General features: G+C 46.0%; 1 pseudogene; it reads right to left on the bottom strand.

Moving 5' to 3' along the window:
• Positions 1–7,797: 7,797 nt before the first annotated feature.
• Positions 7,798–24,342, bottom strand: Nsmce2-ps2 (NSE2/MMS21 homolog, SMC5-SMC6 complex SUMO ligase, pseudogene 2; annotated as a pseudogene).
• Positions 24,343–24,934: the final 592 nt, after the last annotated feature.

Genomic DNA, 24,934 nt, shown 5'->3' on the forward strand with positions numbered 1-24,934 from the left:
AAAAGGAATCATCAGGGGTTGGGGATTTAGCTCAGCGGTAGAGCGCTTGTTTAGCGAGCGCAAGGTCCTGGGTTCGGTCCCCAGCTCCGGAAAAAAAAAAAAGAAAAAAAAAAAAAAAGAAAAAGAGAAAAGGAATCATCCATCTTACTCAGCTGTGAGTCCTGTGAGTTACAGTAGCAACCTGTCTGGAAAGACAGACCACTGGTTCAGTAGTACAAATGCTACCACGATAAAAAAAATCGCTTTAAAAAAAAACTTTATTATGTATGCATGTACACCTGCAGGCCAGAAGGGGGCACCAGATCTCATTACAGATGGTTGTGAGCCACCATGGGGCTGTTGGGGTTTGAACTCAGAACTTCTGGAAGAGCAGTCAGTGCTCTTAACCACTGAGCCATTTCTCCAGCCTAACCGTTCACTTTTTAAGAACTGGATCTAAGGCCTGCTCCAAGAGACAGAACCCATATTTGACACTGTTAATGAGATGAAGAACATATGGCTAGATAGGCCATAGGCATTAGGGGGAAACCTGCTGCTCTTCTGCTCCCAATGGTTTATTACCATAACATAATCAGTGCATCACTCACCACCATTAGAGAAGCTGCTTCTTGTAGTAGATGACACGTAACACAGGAAACCCACGTCAATGTCAGAGAATCAGAGGCAGTGGGATGCTCAGCCCTCCATGGGAGATCTGTATCACATCCCTCCCCTCAAAATTCAGGGATCCGTATGGCAGAGGGAGCACAGAGAGTGTTAGAGGCAGAGGTGATGAATGACTTCAAAGAAACAGTGCTTTCCAGATACAACAGTGCAGGTGCACGTATGTACCCAGGGACTGTGACCTCACACACGAGGTCTACAGAAGCTCCAGCTACACAAAATCTCAGTGTGGAGGAGGGAAGGTAAGCATGCAGTCTCTCCCCTAGCTGCGATGCTCCTGGCCCTGAATTCCTCCTGAATGAGGGAAAGTCAGTTTTCTTCAATGGAGTGGTCCCCGGTTGTTATGTTTTATAAAAAGCCAAGTAGGTTTGGCAGAGTGTAGTATAGTGTGGTGGGAGGAAGTCATAACCGTACTGAGGCACCCCATACCCCCAGGTACCAGCCCTACGACGAGTGTAGTATAGAATAGAGTATTCGGGGGGCATGGGAAGGGGAGTTGAGAAGGGAACAGAGGTCAGAGAGGGAGAGAGAAAGAGAAGAGGTCAGCTGGGAACACATGGAGAGAAGGAAGGGGAGAAAGGGAGAGAGGGAGAAGTTGAATCAGAGAGAAAAGAGGCAGAGAGGTCGAGGAGGGGACAAACAGCCTCTTTTAGAGAGCTAGGCCTACCTGGCTGTTGCCAGGTAACTGTTGGGCGGAGCCTAGAAGGAATACCAAAATGGCACCTTGGTTATTGTTCTATGGCTGTGAAGAAACACCCTGACCAAGGCAATTTTATTTTTAAAAAGCATTAATTGGATGTTTGCTACTAGTTTTAGAGGGTTAGTCTGTGATCATCTTGGCAGGAAGCAGACAGGAAGGATCCTGGAGCAGAGAACTTTTCATCCTCCTCTCCAGACAGCAGGCAGAGAGAGGGGGTGGGGTACTGGGCCTCCTGTGGGCTTTTTAAACCTTGAAACCCAACCCTAGTGATTCACCTCTGTCAGCAAGGCGATACCTCCTAATCCTTCTAATCCTTGAACGGTCGGTGGTCGGTCGCACTCTCTGGTGACAAAGCATGGAAATACATGAGGCATGGGTGCCATTCTACTCAAACCACCACTGACAGTATATCAACCACACTAGGCAGAGCCATGTCCCGGTGTCATCAGAAGTACAAACTGGACTTGACTCTTTTAAAGAGAGAGGCAGAGTATAAGGTTGGGTGGGTTGTGAGGTAGAGGAGGATCTGGGGAGGAATTGGCTTAGGGAGATGAACGTGACCAAAAAATTAGTGTGTTTAGACAGGGTTTCTTTGTGTAGCCCTGGCTGTCCTGGAACTTGCTCTGTAGATCAGGCTGGCCTTGAACTCACAGAGCTACAGGCCTCTGCCCAAAAAAACATTTTATGAAATTCTTAAAGAATACATAGAAACATTATTTTAAAAGAAAATAATACTTAAGAGTTAAGTATTAATTCCTGACTCAAACCTAGGTATATCTGGGCTGGGGTGCAGCTCAGTGGTTGAGTATATGCCAGATACAGCCGAGCCCCTGGTTTCATTCCAGCACTGCAGGGGAGGGGAAGCCCATACTTTCGATTCTATTCCAGTTGCCCCAATGCAAGAGAAAGGCCTCCTGGCTTAAACCTGGGTCCTTGCTAGCTGGGAGTCTTAGATATGGTAGCACGCTCCTCCAGTCCTCGGTTTTCTCATCAGTAGAATCGATCGGAGAGGGAGCAGTACAGTACAGAAATGGCCACAAACACAGGTTGAAGGCCAGAGTCCCCTCCCGCTAGCTTGTTTTTTATGCTCATCTCAGTCCAGCAGGGACCCTATTGTTGGGCCCCTACCTTAGACCTGCCAGTGGGACTCCAGGACCGAGTTCCTAATGGCTTTGTCTCCCTGGGCACCCAGAGCTGCCACAGCCCTGAGAAACAGGACTTCCATTGGAGGCGAGCTTCTGACTCCCTTTCATCTTCCTTATCAGACCCAGGCGGTGAAACCCGTGGCCCTTCTGTCAGCATTCTTTCCCATTGGAATTTAATCAGAACCCAAGGCATTCTGCCTTAACCTGCTTCCTGCTGCTTCTTCTGCTGCTACCCGTGTTTTCAGATGCGTCATGTGATTCAAGCAAACACAAACACAAGACACACCTCCTCCCCACCTCAGCCTCCTCTCCCTTCTCAGATAAGCCCTCAGCTGCGAAGGCTGACCATAAACTTAGTGTATAGCTCAGGCTTGCCTCACACCTGCCTCAGTCTCCCAAGTGCTGGAATTGCACACGTGTATATAATATTGTACTGGCTGGGTGTGTGCGCCAACTGACTTGAAACAAGCTAGAGTCGTCAGAGAGGAAGGACCCTCAGTTATGGAAATGCCTCCATGAGATCCAACTGTAAGGAAGGCATTTTCTCCGTGATCCACGGGGCGGGGGGAGGCCTCAGCCCATTGTGGGTGGTGCCATCCTCGGGCTGGTGGTCCTACGTCTTATAAGAAAGCAGGCCGGGCAAGTCATATGAAGCAAGCCAGTAAACAACACCTCTCCATGGCCTCTGCATCAGCTCCTGCCTCCAGGATTCTGCCCTGCTTGAGTTTCTGTCCTGACTTCCCTCAGTAATGAACAACAGTACAGAATGTGTAGAATGTAGGCCAAACAAACCCTTTCCTTTCCAACTAGCTTTTGGTCATGGGGTTTCATGACAGCAATAGAAACCCTAGCCAAGACAGGTATCATGGCAGGCTCGAACACCAGACTTCCTAGTCATAGATCAATGTGGGGAGGGAAGTGGATCTCAAGGCACCAGTTACCTTGAAACCAACAGTGAGACTTGGAGGCTTTTCAGCAAGGAGCCTAATTAAAGATGCTTGGAACCTTTCCCAGTTGTGCTGAGTGGGGAGGGTTTCCCAAGATAAGCACGGTTCCAAGAGTAAAGAGTCCGTGTCTGGTCCAGTGACGGTACACATCTCTAATTTCAGAGTTCTACGGCACAGTGAAGACGATCTTGAGTTTAAAGCCATCTTGGGATGCATACAGAGATCTTGTCTCAAAAAAACCCAAACAAACAAGGAAAACAAAATTTCCAAATAAGCCAAAAGGACAGAGGCCCTTTTGTGGGAAGGCTGCTGTGAGTGGAAAAGGTGTTTTCACTTCATCTCCTTCCAATAAAGTCAGGCTGCTGTGTTCATGGGATCCACTCTGAGGGCTATGCCAGGAACAAAAGTTCCCAAACCCTTGTCTAAATAGCAGAAGGGAAGTCATTTAAAAGCACACTGATTTTACAGTTCCTTTAGTCAGCAAATACTTATTATGAAAGTTTCTTTTGTCATGAGCCTGGGCGGGCACACTGCATGACTATTACCCCGGCACTTGGGAGGCGGAGACAGACGAGATGGAAGGATAAGTTCCTATAAGTCCCTATAGGGGAAGTTGCTTGAGTAAGACGTACATGTATTGGTAATTTTGAAAGATATGGTGAAATTGCTGTACGTAAAGGATTGACTAATTATACTCTTGATGGCAACATCTCAGAGCCTTTTCGAGATGAAAATGTTTTATTGTCTATGACGTCTCATGTCTATTGAATGGTGGCCCCAATCTTCAGTGGGTTCCCTTTGGTCTTTTTTTGTTTTTGTTTTATTGGGGGGGGGTGTTGGTTTTTTGAGATGGTTTCTTTGGCTGAACTAGAACTCACTTTATAGACCAGGCTGGCCTCAAACTCACAAAGAGCTGTCTGCCTTTGCCACCAAGTGCTGGGATTAGATGTGTGTCACTACCACACAACAGGTCTTTTTTAAAAATCAAGGTTTATTTATATTTTATTTGGCGTGTGTGTGTGTGTGTGTGTGTGTGTGTGTGTGTGTTCATGTGTCTGTGTGTATCCATGTGTGTGAACATGCACAGGCATGCGTGTCATGTGTATGAGTGGAGGCTCAGGAGCTGAGTCCCAGGGAAGGAACTCGGGTCTGCAGGCTTAGAGGAAGGCATCTTTATGCACCGAGATGCCTGCTATCTTGCCAGTCCTTCCCTTCTCTTAAGGTAAAGGGGCATCAGCTAGGGCAGAATATGTGGCATGAATACACCAATCCTTGGCACTCCAGCCAAAGCCTCCATCAAGAACAGCTGACTCCTGAGCTCCCTGGCCTTTCCCCCTGCTAGCCTCTGCCCCTGGCACGTTCACCTTTCGTTTAGTTCTTCTGTAAGCTTGGTAGTGTTGTTTGAATCTAATTGCCTCACGCCTAGACTTTTTCTCCTGTCTGCTTCTTTAAACTCTTCCTTCTTTAAGCGTTTGCGGTAGATTCGTCACCATTTCCTCCAGAATCCTTCCCAAGTATCCCTGAGGAGCCCCTCAGGAGGTGAGTTCTTAGATGTGACGTGCTTCTCCTGTAAGCCAAAGGCTATTAGCTCTTTTCTTCTGTGATCAGCGATGGGTCTCTCTTGCTGACCTGTGAGATCTGTGAAGGCAGATGCCCTGTCTATTTTTTTTCTATATAGTTTCCCCAAGGTCTACATTGTGTCTAGTGCTTAGCCAGGACTTTGGAAAAACTTACTGCACACACACAGACACACACACACAGACAGACACACACACACACACAGACACACACACACACACACACAGACAAAGACTTTTAACTATTTTGTGGGTTCTTCTTTTCCTCCCACACCCCTTTACTTTCAATATCCTAATGCAAGGTAAGAGAGAAAGAAGGATGGGGTAGGAGAGAGGAGAGAGAGAGAGAGAGAGAGAGAGAGAGAGAGAGAGAGAGAAGAGAGAAGAGAGAGAAGAGAGAAGAGAGAGAAGAGAGAAGAGAGAAGAGAGAATATCTTCAAATAGAGTCAGGGAAGTGGGGGACAATATTGTTCAACTACTTCTTACTGACTAGGGGCATTGAGTTCCTTGGGACAAGTTTGATCTTCACCATCAGGATATCTAATTTCTTTTTCTTGTTTCTTCTTTGTGCATGACTATGTAACAAATGGCAACCAACAGCAACCAACCAGCCATCAGCCGTCAGCCATCAGCCGTCAGCCGTCAGCCGTCAGCCATCAGCCATCAGCCATCAGCCATCAGCCATCAGCCATCAGCCATCAGCCATCAGCCAACAGCCGTCAGCCGTCAGCTGTCAGCCGTCAGCCATCAGCCATCAGCCAACAGCCGTCAGCCGTCAGCTGTCAGCCGTCAGCCATCAGCCAACAGCCGTCAGGCAACAGGCAACAGCAACCCCTATTAGGGCTCCAGCATTTATATCTCCTCTGAAAAGTCCTTAGAATTCTAAATATCACACAACTATAGAACTATCTGCAGCTGGAAAAAATCATGCCCCTGCTAGAGCACGAGGCAAATCATAGTCACCTGCTGTGAAGCAGCCCCACATCCCCACACCTGGGTTTAAAACAAAAACATATTTCCACAATATTTCCGTGTTTTGTTTTGTTTTTTCTTTTTTTTCAGAGCTGGGGACCGAACCCAGGGCCTTGTGCTTGCTAGGCAAGCGCTCTACCACTGAGCTAAATCCCCAACCCCCCATGTTTTTTTTTTTTTTTTTTTTTTTTGGTTCTTTTTTTTCGGAGCTGGGGACCGAACCCAGGGCCTTGCGCTTCCTAGGTAAGCGCTCTACCACTGAGCTAAATCCCCAGCCCCCCGTGTTTTTTTAAAAAGAAAAAATTCCAACTACACATATATACTGGACACAGGGTCTCTCTCCCTGGAACGCCTCATGATCTAGCTCAAGACAAATTGAACTCTGATCATCCTGTCTCTACCTTCCAAGTAGTAGAAATATAGGTTTCTTTCTGGGCTTTTATTTATTTTGGGGGCATGGTCACTCTAGAAAAGCAGTCAGAGCTCTTAACCACTGAGTCATCTCCTCAAACCCTCGTTATTAAATTTACAGATTTTTTTCTAGACACTCTTTCGTTTTATGCTGTTTTGCTGGAAGAGAATGAAGCAGAGGAGGAGGGGGAAGAGGAAGAGGGAGAAGAGGAGGAGGGGGATGAGGGGGAGAGGTCAAGGGCATCACAACTGATGAGCAGGCCTTTAAGTCTCCCACCAGTTAACCCAAGAAATGTCCAGGGAGATTCCGAGGGGTGGGACAGGTGGTATACGAAAGGTAGATAAGGGGAGGAATGCAGAGCTACAGGAAGTCAGTGTGTGGAAAGATAGGGTCATCCTGGTGACCTCATGCTGTGACCACAACCAGTGTCCGGAACAGGACCTCAGGCAGTTCCTTGACTCCCAGCACGTCTGTCTTCTCCGTCAGACAGTATAATCTTTCAGTTTTCTTTTCTTCAAACGTCTCAAAGGGATGGCCCCACCTCTCTTCCCTCTGTCTTGCAGGTCTTCATTTGACGCTACTTCTCCCCCACAGCAGTGACTCAGCTGTCAGGAACCCAAGCGGATGGCCCAAACCCAGACCCAAAGATGGACTGCTTCCTCCAGCCCTTCCCTCTGGAGGACCTGAGAGATGAAACAAAGGAGAGGACCAAGTCTTAGTTTGAGAGTGGCAGTGGGCCTTGTGAGTCCTGAGCCTTCCCTTCTGTATCTCCCGTACTATGCTAAATCGAGGAGAAGGACAGTGAGCCCCGTTCCCCTGACTTTACTCTTAGGATGCAGGTCAGCTAGTTAGTGGCAATCCAGGAATGTCTCCTACATTCCAGGTTCCCGGGAAGCTTCGCCAGGGTGACTTAGCAGTGAAAGGTACCATTGTGTTCTAAGTTGGCCTTCAGTAGTGTGGCCAGTCATTCCAGGCCTTGGCATGACTCGACTGGGCTGGAACCCTGGGGCACAGGACTGGGGTCTTTTCCAGAGTGGGGGTTCCATGACTTTCATCTTGTCCAGGCTGGTCTCTCATTTTGGCATTGTGTTTCTGCTTGCACCTACAGTTGTGGGTACCACAGGGACTGAAGCTGTTGTTGGAATGGTAACTCTCGTCCTTGTCAGAGCGTCGCAGGCTTTCCTGGGTGGTTTCCATCCGGCCAACTCCTTGCTTTTGTTCATTCATCGATGTGTGCAGGGGATTCTCCAATTCCCCCTTCCCAAGTAGAGGTGGGTAGTAATTCATCTCCAAGCCACAAAAGTGTGTGCCTAGAGGTGTACATGCCACAGGGCATCTCTAAGCCCTGTGTGAAAGCATCACGACACCCAAATCCAGGCTTTCATGCCAGCTCCTGGCAACCCTGGCAGTATGGGGCAGCAACTGGCAGTTCCTCCTCTGAGCAGAGCAGGCAGCGGATGGCTTTACGGCCCCAGCTCTGTAGCCCACAGCAGGACAGCCTTGAGGAAGGACAGAGCGTTGAGAGTGAGGATGGGCCTCATGAAGGGAGTATGGACTCAAGGGCTGGCTGTAGACGACCCAATGTTAACATCTGGAACAGCTGGAAGACCAGGTCCAGAGGTCCCAAGGTCACAGGGTACAGGGACAGGCAGGGCCCTAACCTGGAAGTCACTGATCATGCTAGAACCAAGTGAGATTGGCCACTAAGGTGTTGCAGAGTGTCCTTGGCCCACCCAGCAGTTAGGCAAGGCAGGAGGCTGAGCAGTTTTATTTTATTTTTTAATTATGTGTGTATGAGTATCTAGCTATGAGTACATGCATATGTATACAGTGCCCTTCAAGTCCAGAAGAGGGTGTCAGATCCCCTAGTGGTTGTCAGCCTCAGAATATGAGTGCTGGGAACCAAATTGATGGTGGGATAGAAAGACAGAAAAAGATGTGAACATGGGAAGGGGAAGGAGTAAACCCCCCCCCCCCACATCTCCTCATGTAGCCTCTCACCGGCTGAGAATCCAGACATCCAACACTGGGCAGGAGAGATGACTCAGTGGTTAAGAGCAGTGGCTTCCAGAGGACCAGGATCCCAGCATCTACATGCATGTTCACAACAGGGAGACAGTTCGGTGGAGGAAGTGATTTTTACTCTTGAAAGGGGAAACAAATTTCCAGTGCTGGTTATGCAGGACTAGGTTGAAGATTCTGGCACTTGGCAGAGTTCTTTGTCCTTGATCCCGCCCTTGGATTGACAGATAATGGATGGGGGATTTGTTCTATGGCTTTCCTAGAAAATTAGTTTCAGACCTTCACCCCCAATGATACCCCTAACAAACTAAAGTTTGAAAAAGAATTTTTAGCACATGCACACATATGTAGGTGCCTTAAAGACCAGAAGAAGGTGCCAGACCCCCCAGTAGTGGAGATACAGGTGCTGGGAACTGAATTCAGGTCCTCTTCAAGAACAGCAAGCTGCTTTTCAGTGTTCAGCTGTCTCTTCGGCTAATTTTGCAAGCGAAAAACAGTGATGGGGGGAAATGAGGAAGCATCACAACTGCCTGTCAAAATTCTAAATTTTGAATGACCTGCAAAGATCAGAGGGGCGATGGGAAGAGGCAGGCAGACAGACTTTGTTCCAATCAAAGGCGCTCCAAGGGAAGACAGTTTCTTCTTGGCCACACATCAAAGCCTGACTGTTTGCTTTTTAAACTCATTTTCACTCTGTCTCTTTAAGGTTTTAATTTGCTTTGTTATACCTGTATCTTGAAGTGTTTTCCCATGTTTCTGGAATGGTTTCAAAGTTTTAGGTCTTAAGTTGATCCATTTGAATGGATTTTTGCACATATGTGTGTGTGTATTTGTGTGTGTGTGTGTGTGTGTGTGTGTGTGTGTGTATTAGATACTAGTTTTAGAAACTAGTATATATCTAGTTTTCCAAACACCATTTGCCAGAGAGCCTATCTGTCTTCCAGGACCAATCTTCTTCTTTTTAATAATAACTTTATATGTTTATACTTGATGTGCATTGATGTTTTGCCCATATGCACACTTGTGTGAGGGTGTAGGAATCCTTCCAACAGGAGTTGCAGACAGTTGTGAGCTGCCATGTGGGTGCTGGGAATTGAATCCAGGTCCTCTGGGAAAGTAGCCAGTGCTCTAACCACTGAGCCAGTCCCCCAGGATCATTCTTATTGCTTCTTTTGGGGGTGGCTGATTATAGCTCTTTTTTTTTTTTTTTTTTTTTTTTTTGGTTCTTTTTTTCGGAGCTGGGGACCGAACCCAGCGCCTTGCGCTTCCTAGGTAAGCGCTCTACCACTGAGCTAAATCCCCAGCCCCTATAGCTCTTATGCTGTTGTGTTTACCAAAAGCTATCAGCACTGCCTTTCTGATAGTGAGGCAGGGGGGTGGGGCTGTGAGTGACATCTGCGAGGCCTCATATAACGGCTGTAAACTTGTCATAGGAGAAATGCTAGTTGGCAAAGAAGGCCGAAAGTCCCAGCTGATGATAGGAATGGCTTGGACTTTTTGGGAAGGCATTGAGGTCATAAGGTGACCTGTAGCTCAGGATGACACCTAAGTACACAGCACCAGGGGGTAGTGGTAATTAAGATGCCAATGATACCTGTGGTGCATGAAGTCATAAATAGAACTACATGTAACAGCCAGAGCAGGAAAAGCCCTCTGTATCTAAACGACCTGATGTGGGTACAGGAAACCAAACTCAGGTCCTCTGACAGCAGTAACACCTTAACTGCTGAAACACCCCTCCAGGCCCTTCTGAATTCTTCTACATTTCTCCCCCCACCCCTTGAAAGGAAGCTGCATCTTTATTTTACTTTTTATCACCATTGTTGTGTTTGTATGTGTGTGTATGTGTGTGTGAGTGCAGCCACATGTGTGCACATGTGGTCAAAGGGCAACTCTCTGGAGTTGATTCTTTTCCCCATCATGGGATCTGGGGATTGAACTGAGCTCATCAAGCTTGTTCACTGCCTTCAGAAGTGTATTAACAATGGACTGTCTGCTACCATCTACACGTCTCTGTCCAGTTTCTTGAGGTCTCCCCCCACCCCCATCTGCTGATATCAAGAGTACTCTGATGTTATTGGAGTTTTAGGGCAAAAGCGCCAACCCTGGGAGTTTCTAGGGACAAGACTCCAGCCACCCATAGCAAAGGGACTAGTAATGGTGAAAAGTTGACACAGGACAAGAGGAACAGATAAAAGGTCTCAGGTGATTTTCAGAGAGCGCACCGACATGAACTGTAGGAAGAAATGGGCGGGGCCAAGGATCTACACGATCAAGATTCTATCTCAAGTCTTGGGTCAGGTCAAGCTCCAATTCTTCAGCAACACAGCCTGAGAGAAGCAAGCCCTTACTGGTTAAAGGGGGCATGCTGATCCCTGAAAATGGCCACGTGTGTTTCAGGTGAAGCTTTCCCACCACCCATAATTCTCCTGATGCTTCTGCTGGGGGGGGGGTAACTTCAGTTGCTGGTTATAAATATCTGTGTATTAGTCCTGCTTTTAGAATCCAAGATGACTCCAATCGTGGGGTGATGGCTAAGTGTCAGGACACTTACCTTTTAATTGCTTTGTGTAACTTCTAAGCACGAGGTTCTGAGTTTTCTAAGAAGACTGCTGTGTTTCTTTGTGTGCATGTGCAAGTGTATGTGTGTGTATGGTTTAAATCCATATGGAATCTAATTCATTTATTTGTATGAATAACCTTTAATACCTTGCAAATAAAAAAAATCACAACCAAAATTAATCAGATCCAACTTCTATAAAGTTAGGCTAGGCATTTGAAATGGAAGCTGTAAAGCTCCTATTATCGATACATATTTGGTATAAAATATATTCTATGCACTTACCTACCACTCAAACCCCAACACATCTGTGACAGAATCAGAACTAAAACTGTAATTAGCTCTATGTCCTCTTTCATAGCATGCCCCTGCCTCTGCTCAGTCCTTCCTCACCTGTATTTAGCTTTCTCATTTCTTCATGTTATACTGTGCTCACAGTCCCTACTAATGCACTTAGCACAGTTCCCAGTGTCTCTCTGGGCATGGTGGTGCCCACCTCTAATCCCAGCAGAGGGGAGGCAGAGGCAGTTGGATCCCTATGTATATGAGGCTAGTAGCTTGCTTTACTCCAAGTTCTAAGCCAACCAGGGCTACAGAGTAAAATGCTGTCTCAAATACTTAAATAAAATATACACTTGTTGACTTATTTTTCTAAAAGATTTTTCTTCTGCAAATGATATTATAAAATGATTATTTTACTTCCTTCTATTGGAAATACTTTCCTCATATAATTCTTTCCTCATATACTATATCCTAATTTTGGTGCCCTTCTCTTTCTTCTTCCCACTTTCTCCTAACCTTCCCTTCCAACAAGATTCACTCCCTTTCTGTCTCTCATCAGAAAAGAACAGACATCTAAGAGATAATAATAAAATATAACAAAATAAAATATAATAAGATAAAACAAGAACTATCACACTGAAGTCGGGCAGGACAAACCAACAGAGGGAAAAGAGCCAAGGCACAAAGAGTAAGAGGCTGGCTTGTTCACACACTCAGGATCCCCTACAAACATTAAACTGGAAGCCATAATACAAACGCAGAGGGCCTGGTGCAGACCCGTGCAGACCTGTGCAGACCCGTGCAGACCCGTGCAGACCTGTGCAGACCCGTGCAGACCTGTGCAGACCTGTGCAGACCTGTGCAGACCTGTGCAGACCCGTGCAGACCTGTGCAGACCCGTGCAGATCCTGTGCGTGCCGCTTTGTTTCACGTGCGTTTGCCAGCCTCGTTTCCTGGAAGCCCTCCATCTTCTCTGGTTCTTACGCTTTCCCTGCCTCTGTTCCATGGGATTGCCTGATCCCTGAAAGGAGGGATCTGATGGGGCTATTCCATTTAGGGTTGAGAGTTTCAGAGTCTCTCACTCTTCATAATATCTGGCCTTGGGTCTCTGTATGTGTTCCCATCTGGTGCAGATGGAAGCTTTTCTGATGATGGCTGAACAAGGCACCAGTCTTAGTCTAGCATTAGGGGTCATGTTCACTACTTTTTTAAAAAAAGACCACACTGTCACACTGTCGGGTGTGGATTCCATTGCCTGGAATGGATCACACACACACACACACACACACACACACACACACACACACACACACAGACACTGCAATGGCTGGCTGTGAATCCACACTATGCCCCCAATTGGTCCTTACTTTTAGCTGTCTCTCCCCATAGTCCCTCCCTCCACCCCCTCCCCCTCCCCACTTGATCCTCTGTTCCAGTCCTGCTGCCCCCCCCCCCCCCATTCCCCATGAAGCACATTGTGTAGGTTTAGGAATGAGATATGGGAGCTAAGGTTAAACTCAAGTCCATCGATGTCAGTGTTCTGGCTCTAGGTCAGCATAGTTTGTTATCTTCTGCAGTCGGTTAGAGATGGGAAGACAAGCGCTCTCTCTGTGGTGATTTTGATGTTATCGGTAGTGTTGAACTTTCTTGGCTTTCCAGACAGCAGGATCCTGGAGTGATCTCTTTCTCTATCCTTTCATTTCTCCTGTCTCTTTCTTGTCTGGGTTCTATGTAGCCCCGGCTGGCCTCAAACTTAGCATAAGGATAATCTTGAATTTCCGATCCTTTGGCTTCCCCCTCCTGAGTGCTGGGATTTCAAGTTCACCCACCTACGCCTGCCTGGTTTTATGTAGTGCTTGGGGTCAAACCCAGGTCTTTGTATGTGCTAAGCAAACACTCTACCAACTGAACTATAGCCCAGCCCCGAGTCTTACCTTTATGTGTGTGTGTGTGTGTGTGTGTGTGTGTGTGTGTGTGTGTGTGTGTGTGCACATACTTGCCATGCAGGTGTGGAGGTCAGAGGTCAGCTTGAGGGAGTTGATTCTATCTTTCTACCACATGGGCCTGCAGATCAAACTCGGGACTTCAGGCTTGGTGGCAAGTGCCTTTACCCACTGATGGTCTGGGAGATCAGCTGTGTTATTTTTCCCTCCTGCCTCATTGGCTGCACATGCACTGCTTAGGGCTCCTGACCCTTATGTTTTCTCCTCAAGTCTAGGGAGCTGTTCAAACCCACCTCCTCATCTTCATACTCAACCCAACTAAAGACCACTCTGTTCTTCTGTTCTCTGTTCTCAAGTAAGACTTCTTGGGGTCACCCCTAACTGTTTCTTTTCTTAAAATGTGTGTGTGTATGTGTGTGTGTGTGTGTGTGTGTGTGTGTGTGTGTGTATGTGTATATGTATGCCTGTGTGTGTGCATGCACAGAGGCCAGAGAAGGGTGTTGGATCCTTCAGGGCTGGAGTTTTTATGGGACGCTTAGCTTGTTAGGCCGGGGCTGGGATCCGAACTCCTGTCCTCATGACTGTGCCGCAAGCATTCTTTACTGTGGAGCCAGCTCGCCAGCCCTCCCTTTACACTTTTCTTTTTCTCATCTAACCCATTAATTAGCACAGCCTTTTACATCCACCTCCAAAATACCCCTGTAGCTGAGCATGGTGGTCAGTGAATGTCCCAGCACTCAGGAGGTGGAGATGGGAGAGTCTGGAGTTCAGGGTCATCTCAGCTGTATAGTGATGTAAGGCCACCCTAGACAACATGCGATCCCCTCCCCTAAAAAATAATCTGCAACGAAGTGCTCCCGTCTTCTCTGACGTCAGTGTCCTGGAGCATGCTCCTTTGTTCTCTCATGGAACATTGAAGAAGCTTCCTGACTGGGCGTTTTACTCCAGCCCTTATCCCTAACATTCTATAAAGATTTATTGTCTCGCTGTGTGTTTGCAGGTCAGAAGAGGGTATCAGATCCCCTGGAGCTGGTGTTGCCGGTGGTTATAAGCTGCCCGATGTGGGAACCTGGAACCGAGCTCTGGTCCCCTGAAAGAATAGCAAGCCATCTTCTGAGCCATCTCTCTAGCCTCCATTTTAAATAGACCAGGAGGTCTTAGACTCAGAGATCCACCTGCCTCTGCCTCCCAAGTGCTGGGATTAAAGGTATGTGCCGCTATCACCACCACCCAGCTTTTTAGAGATAGATTCCTTATTGAGGCTTTAATAGAGCAAAGGGTAGGAAATACTCTCCCATCTCCATGCTAGAAACAACAATCCTTCAGGGTTTACGCTCTGGCCTTTTTCTTTGACAGTTACTTTGAGCTGGGGCTGAGTATGGAGGTGCCTGCTGCAAGCCGGTTTGCGTTAACTGAAGGAAAAGGGAAGAATTGGAGACAGAAGGCAGAGAGAATAGGTTTTCCTGCTTCTGCTTACATTACCTGTCAAAGTAATTCAAAAGGGAGGCTAAGCTGTTTCGCCCTCTGTCAAGGCAATATTCTGAGGAATTTACCTTTCTCATTTATTTCTTTGTTTATTTATCACATGTATGCATGTGTGTGTGTGCATGTACATGCACAAGCATACATATAGAGGTCAGAGGACAACCACAGGAGTTAGTTCTCTCCCTCCACCATTATATATCCCAGGAATCAAACAAATTTAGGCCTTAGCTTTGGCAGCAAGCCATCTCATCATCCCAGAATTTACTGAATAACAGTAAAGTCACAAGCTATGGCAGATTTTCCATTTCTTTGAGCCTGACCTGGGGAAGTTTTTGCGGTGTCCATCGGTCCGAGGCATGGGAGTCCTTGCCATGACAACGCCTATGTCAACAACACACATTAACTCAGGACTGCATCTGACCTTACACACTCATTCAGAGCTCCCTCTGACCCCCACAATTGTTCCCTTCTCCAACTATGGGGTGCTCAAGGAATGTGGTATTCAGGAAGGAGAATCTTCAAATTGTGAATGGACAATCTATGATATTGATCTGTGTAGATGAAATCCTGGTTCCTCGAGTCAAGATGTTCTTTAAGTGTCCTCTCAAAGGATATAAGCTCTTGGGTGTTGATTAATTAAGAAGTATGAGATTTGGGCTGGAGAGATGGCTCAGCGGTTAAGAACACTGATGCTTTGCAGAGGTCCTGAGTTCAAATCCCAGCTCACAACCTCACAAGCCACAGGATGGCTAACAACTGTTTGTAACTCTAGTTCCAGGGGATCCAGCAACCACTTTTGGCCTTCGTGGGCACCTGGGAGCATGCGGTGGACATTCAGACAGGCGGACTTGTCTGTGTGCATCATACATGTACACATAGAATATTTAAAAGACAGACTATATGCCAACATGTAGTCCCATGCAATTATATGAGGCACGCACACACACACACACACACACACACACACACACACACACATACACAGACACACACACGAGAAAACGGAGTTATTTCACAGGGGAATGATAATATGGTAATATGGTAATAGTTTCTGATCCTCATTTGGTTACAATTTCTGGGTATGGCTTTTCTTTTGCTTGGCTGTTCTGGAGCTCACTCTGTAGACCAGGCTAGCTTCAAACTCTGAGATCTGCCTACTTCTGCCTCCTGAGTGCTGGGACTAAAGGCATACGCCGCCACACCCAGCTATTGGAAAAAAAAAAAAAAGAAAGAAATGAGGACACGCTGCCCCTAGGGTTGAGGAGAAGGTTATTGTAGATATGGGGGAGAAAACAGCCAGAGGCATCTGGAACCAGACCAAGAGAGGAGGGGTTGGGGTATGCCATCCCAGATGACTCTAACCGGTATTAGTCAGTGGGATTGAGGGAGATTGGCAGCTAAATTCTGCTTAGTTAAACAGGCATCAGTTACTCTTGTGCTGGGTTTGAGATCTAACTGCTATCATGTTCTTTTCAAGTCCAACTTTACTCTTTGACCCTATCAAGTTCTCCCTGGTGCTAGAGGTTGAAGCCAGGGCCTTGTACCGCTACCAAGTGGGAGTCTTTACCACTGTGGTACACTCCAGTCCTCTGCTGGTATTGCACTCAGTAATCATGGAGGGAAAAAATGGAAATGAAGTTCTGGAACTTCAAAGTTAGAATAGCAACAAAATAGATCCACTGCCTTGCCTGAAGAGTTGTCCATAGATTGCAGCTATCAACAGGGTATACAACAATAAAAAAAAAGATGGGGTGAGAAGAAAACCCAGGCCATAAAGCATTTGCCATGCCAGCCAGCATGAAGACCTCAGTCTGATCCCTAGAAATCATATTCAAAACCAGGCATGGTGGTTCATGGCTATAACCCCAGCTCTGGGAGGCAGAGACAGGAAGGTCTGGTGAGACCCTGTCTCAAAAAACAAACTAAACCCAAACAAAAACCAAACAGGATATATACCTGAGGAACAGCTTAGGATGACCTCTGGAATCCACGTACACACAATTGGTACCCTAGCCCCTGCTAGGTAAAATTTCAAAGAATTTTAGAAGAATGACTCTTAGGGCAGATGGTAAGAACACAGAGAGAGATATAAGTCACTAAGTAAGAGTTTATCGATCCTATTGCAGGGTAAGGGTTCTGATTCAATTGCCCGAATCACCTGCCAGGATTTCCCTCCTGCTCATCACAGGTGTCTACTGTACCAAGGAACTGAGCACCTGTGATCCCAGCACTAAAGAGGAAATGGGAAGAAACGAGGGCCAAGGTTATCCTCAGCCCTACTTTTGAGGCTAGCCTGGGCTATATGGAACTCCGTTTCAGGGGGAGTTAAGAAAAAAAGATGTAGGGTTGGAGAGATGGCTCAGTGGTTAAGAGCACTGACTGCTCTTCCAGAGGTCCTGAGTTCAAATCCCAGCAACCACATGGTGGCTCACAACCATCTGTAATAGGATCTGATGTCCTCTTCAGGTGTGTCTGAAGACAGCAACAGGGTATTCACATACGTGAAATAAATAAATCTTAAGATTTTAGAAAGAAAGAAAGAAAGAAAGAAAAGAAAAGAAAAGAAAAGAAAAGAAAAGAAGACACATAGAGAAAAGCAGTAGTCCAGAAAGAGACAGGTTTTAGAGAGGTTATGTCAAGCTTTCATTAAACCATTGCTTGCACATGAACTTGAGGGAAAGATGGCTTCCATCATATTCTTTGAGGCCGGGTCTTTCAGTCAAACCCATAACTATCTATGGCAAGTCTCAGCTGGCTGGCTCTGAGAATCTCGTCACTGGCCTACCAAGGTCAGAATTATGGGTGGGTCACCACACCCACTCAGCAGGTATTTGGGTTCCTGGGTCCAGCCTCTCCTCTCCTTGCTTGGGAAGCAAACATTGTAACTGATAAAACATTTCTCGATCCTCATGATTGGTAGTTTGAGGCCAGCCAAGCCACATAGCAAGATCTTGTCAGAAAGAGGGGAGGGGAGGGGAGGGGAGGGGAGGGGAGGGGAGGGGAGGGGAGGGGAGGGGAGGGGAGGGGAGGGGAGGGGAGGGGAGGGGGATTGGATTCTGGGCTTCTTAGAACTCAAGGCAAGAACAGAAATGGTTGAAAGACTGTGGTTTGGTTTGGACCTTACTGCGTGCGGAAGCGTGAGCCTGTGGTGTCTAAGGAGGCCCATCGTCATTTCTAACTCACTGATCATCTGCACGAGGCCATAGACTCAGATACTTTCAACATCAGTTCAGAGGTGGTACTCAACCTGACTTCCAGAAAGAGGAGCTTTGTGGAGATAACACAAGATACCCCAAAACCCCCAGGGCTTCCTTCCGCTACAGCTTGCACAATGCTGTATTTACCCTGTGTGCTACTGTGGAGAAAGAGAAAGTGAAAACACCAGCTTCGAGTGCTGGGCGGTGCCTGAACGGAGGCTTCAGCCAGAGGGAATTCCCAGGCTGCTTATTTTGGCACTCACACAGTGCAGTCCTGCTGGGGAGTGGAAAACAGCCAGGCCTGACTCTAGTAAGAGTCATCCCTGCTCAGAGGCAAAACTTCCGTTCCTTCTACCCAGAGCAGCAGACAAGCCAGCCCAGTTGCAGTGTTTGATTTTGTATTCAAAGACAGTGTTTCCCCAGGCACTTTGGCTGGGATTCAATTCACTTGTTTTGTTGCCTTCTCTCCTGATTCTTTTGTAACTGCTGGTTCAGTACCACACCAACCCTTCTATCAATCCTGAAGGGCATTTTCAGGGGTCCTCCAAACACTGCAGCTCACAAGGGAGGAGAACAGAATTCAAAACAGATATCACATCTTTTCGGCTAGCCTTGCCTCCCCCACCACTTTCATTTCTCTTCCTCCTTTAGTATATTGAGCAAGGAATTTAGTTTATAGCTTCATGCAATCATCTCTTTCAAACTAGCAGCTGGAGAAATGGCTCAGAAATTAAGATCAAGGTTTGGTTCCTATCACTCAGTGGCTCACAACTGCCTGATATTCCAAATCCAGGGGATCCAAAACCCTCTTTAGACCTCTTGTCGCTGCAGGTATACAGTGTGCACACATACACATTAAATAAATAACATTTAAAAAAAACTACCATGAGTATTAGCTGGGCAGTGCTTGTACACCCTTGCAATCTCAGTGTGCTCAAGAGGCAGAGGTGGTCCGATCTTTGAGTTCAAGGCCAGTCTTGTCTACAGAGTGAGTTCCAGCACAGTCTGGGCTACACAGAGAAACTCTGTCTCAAAAAAAAAAAAAAAAGTACTAATGAATAACTTGAGATGTCACTGCATATCCATATAACCAGATTGATGTGGTTAATCTTCTACTCTTCTTTGCAAATTAAAAAAATAAAATTTACTGGGGAGATAGCTTAATAATTAAGAGTACTTTCTGCTATTTCAGAGGAAGAGAACCCAAGTTCAGTTTCTAACACTCATGTTGAGTGATTCACAATTGTCTGTAACTCCAGGTCCAGGGGATCCAACATCCTCATCCTCTTGTGCTCTCTGTGGACATACACACACACACACACACACACACACACACACACACACACACAGATACAGACACAGACACACAGAAACACACACACATACAGACACACACAGACACACAGACACACACACACAGATACAGACAGACACATACACACACACAGATACAGATACAGACACACACAGACACACAGACACACACAGATACAGACACACACAGACATACACAGACACACACACAGATACAGACACAGACAAACACAGACACACACACAGACACACACACAGATACAGACACAGACACACACAGACACAGATACAGACACAGACACACACAGACACACACACACAGATACAGACACACACAGACACACACACAGATACAGACACAGACACACACAGACACACACACAGATACAGACACAGACACACACAGACACACACACACAGACACACACAGACACACAGACAGACACACACACACACACACACACACACACACACACACACACACACGAAGCCAGTGTGGTGGTGTATACCTTTAAAATCGGCACTGGAGAGGCCAAGATGGATCTCTGTGAGTTTGAGGCCAGCCTGGTGTACAGAGTGAGGTCCAAGCTACCCAGGGCTACATAGTGAGACGTCTAAATTTTTTTAAAATTTAATTACATTTATGTATTTATGATGTATGTGTACACATGCATAGCAACCACTGATCCATTGTCCTGGATTCATCTCCCTGTCCCTGAATTCTTATTAATTAAGTAATTAACTAGCTAGAAACAGTTTTACCATGTAGCTCTAGCTGGCCTGGAACACCTTATGTAGATTACGTTGGCCTTGAACTTGTGCCTTCCTTCTGCCCTTGCCTCCAAGGCACTGGAATTCCAAGTGCGTGCCAGCAAACCTTGCCCGTGGGTGATGGATTCTTTGTAGCAGTCGTGCCTCTACAGGCCTGGGCTCATTCCTAGCCTACTGAGTGAGAGGCTGGGGTGAAGAGTGCTGTCTTCTACCCAAGACAGCTGGGCAGCTTTACAGTCAACAGGAGGCCATGGAGGGGCAGGGGCTATGTCCTCACCGTCAACGATAGGGAGACGTCCCCAATTCCCCCACTTAGTTTATGGAGCCGGGACATTCTGCGGCAGCCCATGAAGCTCTGAGCATGGCGGCTCTAGGGTTTTCCCTGCCTGCGTGAGACCTATGATTCACTCTTCTGGCTCATTTCCTTTCCTTGGCTCCAACTCTTGATTTGGTCTTAGAAAAAGAACACTTTTTGGAAACAGGAGTCACTCGACCAAAGCCACTCACAGGGAGTTGGATGTTCACGCACGCATGCATTAAATGCTTTTAAAATAAGCTCCAAGTTACCAAGGAAACACTAGTGTCACTAATTAGGAAAGAAATCTAAGCACTTCCCCTTGGTGTCATTGAACCTACAGCAATCCTGGGTTTGAATTCTCTCCTTGGTACTCCCTGTCTTCTGTCCTCTTGTCTGTCTGTTGTATGAGTCAGAATCTGTGCCTGCTTGGAGGCTGTCTTGAAAATCTGTCCCTGTGTCTGTGTCTGTCCCTGTCCTTGTGTCTCTGCCTGTGTGAATGTGTCTGTGCATATCTCTCCATAACAAAGGGCTTTGCTCTCTGATACACTGAATAGCACCAGAAGGGTCAGATGGGGGAAGGAATGAAGGAGACCTTACAGAATTTTTTTTTTACCCCCTTGGAGGATTATCAGTTTCATTTAAATTTTCAGAGCATTTGAAAATAAAGAATATAATGTACCTGTGTTTTGATTGTGTAATTAAAAAATGCTTTCAATTACAATTAGCCATTAAGTGTTACCCCAAACACAGTGCGCTGTTCAGTGAGCGCCCCCCACCTCCCCATTGCTTTCTGATCCCACCCTCGGATAGCAGGGGCGGGGGGGGGGGGGTAGAGATAGGCTGCTGACAGCCCTGTGGGCGGGGCTTTTCCTGCTCATGCTAGCATTTCCTCCTGTGGCTCTGGAGTGCCCTTCTTCCTCCGGAATGAGATCCGACACTCTCACGACTATGTGGCTACAGCCAATTTTTGGCATCGGGCCTTCTTTTCTCTGCTGCCTTGCTTGAGTTCCATCCTTCCTGCTTGCATTCCATCATGGGAAAAATGGCTTTTCCTTCCTAGGTGCGGCCATACGTTGTTTTTTAGTGATTTCTTCATTTCCATCTGTGTTATAGGGCAGATGAAATTGGTCTGCATCTGGATCAAAATCGTATCCTTATCGGCTCCTTCTGTCCCATCATTCTCTCTGTCTGCATACAGACCACAGTGCTTCTTCAGCTGTTGCTTAACCTGCACAAACTTCTCCCTGCCGTTAAAGTCGGCATCAGAATGCTTATCCTGAAAAATCAAACCTTTCTTCTCCGCTAGTCATGTTAAATGTCATACTTTTTCTGGACATCCTTCTTTTACATGACTTATTATAGGTTGGGCAGCCTTAACATAATGGTTTAGTTCCCAACCCATTTTAGCAAAGTCAACCAGGGCCTTATCCATACTGTACTCACGACTCAACATCAGTCCACTAGGTCCAAGGCATTAGAAACCGTGTCCATTCCAGAGCTGATGCAAAATTGGGAGTTTTTTAAGGAGGAGAGGCAGACTGGACACCACTGAAAGATACATAATAAGTGGAACCCTAATTTCTATTGATATGCTTGGCATCTTGAAATTGTTACCTGGCTGGTCCAAGGAGCACCAGCAAAATATTAATTATGAGATGAGGATGTAGCTCACTGGTAGAATGCTTGCTTAGAATATGTGCAAACCTAGGTTTAATCCCGAATGTGCATGGACACACACACACACACACACACAAACACATGCTACATGTACATACACATGCACTCACATATGTGCACACACATATACACACAAACACATACATGCTGTGTGTGCATGCACACGCACATACATGTGCACGCAGACAAACACACACATGCTGCATGTACACACGCTTGTATACATACATGCACAAACACAGAACTCTCCCTTATCTGGTACTATATCCCAGCCTCTCCCTACACACTTTCTCGTGCTTTCTGTAATTTACTCATAGAATGCTTACAGGTGATGTAGGTGAGCTAGGGGATGTAGCCCTTATCTGCAGATGAAGAAACCTGGGAAGAGAGACATTTGGGGACTTGCCCAAGGTTGTAAAGTGGAGGGAGATTCTTTGGACCCCCTACTTTGTTCTTCTTGATTTAAAAAAATTGTTTTATTATTTTAAACATTCTGTTTTCCTATTTATAATTATAAATAATTTTAAAAATTATTCAGGGATTTTTTTTGGGGGGTAGTTTTCAGTGTTGAAATATTTTACCTCTGCTTAAATCGGTTTCTTTTTTTCTTTTTTCTTTTTTTCTTTTTTTTTTTCGGAGCTGGGGACCGAACTCAGGGCCTTGCGCTTGCTAGGCAAGCGCTCTACCACTGAGCTAAATCACCAGCCCTTAAATCGGTTTCTAAGAATTTTTATTCTTTATTTTCTTTTCTCTTCTTCCTTTCTTCCTTCTTTTCTTTCTTTCTTTCTTCATTTCTTTCTTTCTTTCTTTCTTTCTTTCTTTCTTTCTTTCTTTCGTCTTGCTAGGCTGGGACTCAAATTAGGGAGGGCCTCACATGTCTAGCAAGCACCTCACCACTAAGCTACACACCAGGTTGGCATTTATCTACTTATTTGGCTATTGATTTTAAATTAAGTTATTTTTATATTTTTCCATAATGTTCTTCCCTACATTAGAAATATAATTGGTATATGAGAGTTAATGTGTATCCTAGAACTCTGCAGAATTCATTGGCTAGTTTTAATGATTTTTGGATGCAACCTTTGACACTTTCTATGTATGCAACAATGTCACCTGTGAGCAGACAACTTCAATTCTTTCTTTCCAGTATAGATGTCTCTGGAAAAGAATCAAAGGGTAGAGTCTCTGGGTCAGAAGCAAGTTGGGGCAGGGGATTGACCCTGGAAATGGGTTGGGTTTCTTTTGTTCATTTTTACACTGTGTGTGTGTGTGTGTGTGTGTGTGTGTGTGTACATGCACCAAATCTGTGTGTGTGTGTGTGTGTGTGTGTGTACATGCACCAAATCACATGGATGGAGGTCAAAGGGAAGTTTTCTGGCATTTGAAAGGAAGAAAGCTCTCTTTCTACCATATAGTTTCCAGGAATTTAACTGAGGTCCGTAGGCTTGAGTCCAAGTACTTGTTCAATTGATTTTGGACACAAAACCATTTTTTTTGTATTTTATTTATGGGTGTGTGTGTGTGTGTGTGTGTGTGTGTATGCACATGTGTGTGCACAGGCAAGCCTGTATAGAACTGTGGAAATCAAAGGAAAACTTGTTGAAGTTGGTTCTTTCCTCCCACCATGCGATTATTATCAAACTCAGGTTTTCTGGGTGGACAGTCAGCGGCTTTACCCACTGAACCATGCCACCAATTTATGGTTTGTTCATTTAATTTTAACACCTCTCTCCCCTTTTCTTGCCTAATTGCTCTGGCTAGCACCTCCAGTGCACTTATTTTACTGTTTAATGTGGTTTGCTAGTATTTTGTTAAGCACATTTGTGCAATATTCATCAGGGATACTAAAATGTAGTTTACTTTTCTTACAGAGCCTTTGTCTGGCTTTGACCTCAGGTAACTTGGAACTCATAGGATGTCTTAGGAACTGTTCCCTTCTCTTCAGTTTTTGGTAATTTTTGGGAGAATTAATGTTAATCTAAGTCTCTGGATTTACCAATAAAGCCTTGGTCTCTCTCTCTCTCTCTCTCTCTCTCTCTCTCTCTCTCTCTCTCTCTCTGTGTGTGTGTGTGTGTGTGTGGTGTGTGTGTGTGTGTGTTGGCATTGTTACACAGCTTTGCCTGTGTGCGTAACTATAAGCCAACCTCCAGTGGTGTCTTCACTAGCCATCCACCTTGGTTTTGAAACAGGATCTCCCATGGCCAGGAACTCACGAAATGGCTAGGCTGGCTACCCAGCAAACTACAGAATTCCTTTTGTCTCTGTTTCTCCAGTTCTGGGATGACAAGTGTGCACACCTTCATCCCCAGCTCCTGATACGAGGGATCAAACTCAGGCTCTCACGATCGTAGAGCCAATCTTTTACCGACTGAGCCATCCCCGCAGTCCGAGGAAGCATCTGCTGTTGATTCTTTCTCCCTTTTCACCTGTGTAGGTCTGTGTAGATTTTCTGTATCTTTGTGATTTGGTCTTGGAGGTGTGTTTTCTAGGAGTTTGTCCGTTTTGTTGATGGTGCTCACCAGTAATTATTTTCCTCTGTGTAAAATTATTAGGTGCATCCCGATTTTAGTTATTTGATTCTGGTCTTCCTCCCAAACCCCTTGGTTGTCTGGTTTGTCTCTGGGAATTTGGTGGTTCTAGGGATCCCATGGACATGAATGTTGGTCCCTTTGTGTCTGGCTTAAGTTCACTCAGCATCTCACTCCTCCCTGCAATGATGTCACATACTTTCTTAAACACACCTGATGGAAACTCAAGATACGCAGAAGGGGCAGTAAGCCTTGTCTTTTCCATAATGATACGAGAAGAGTGGCCTATTGACTATTCAAAGTCATAAGCTAGTTAGAAGCAGGGCAAGGGCTAGAGTTTATTTTTCTTGGCTTCGGGGTATTCTCTGAGCTGCAAGTGAGTGAGAATGGAGATGATGCCGCAGGGTCCCCAGTCCTTAGGCTCTGGTGATAAACGGAACT

Source organism: Rattus norvegicus, chromosome 10 (genome assembly GCF_021556685.1).
Source record: "Rattus norvegicus strain SHRSP/BbbUtx chromosome 10, alternate assembly SHRSP_T2T, whole genome shotgun sequence".
Classification (NCBI taxonomy): domain Eukaryota; kingdom Metazoa; phylum Chordata; class Mammalia; order Rodentia; family Muridae; genus Rattus; species Rattus norvegicus.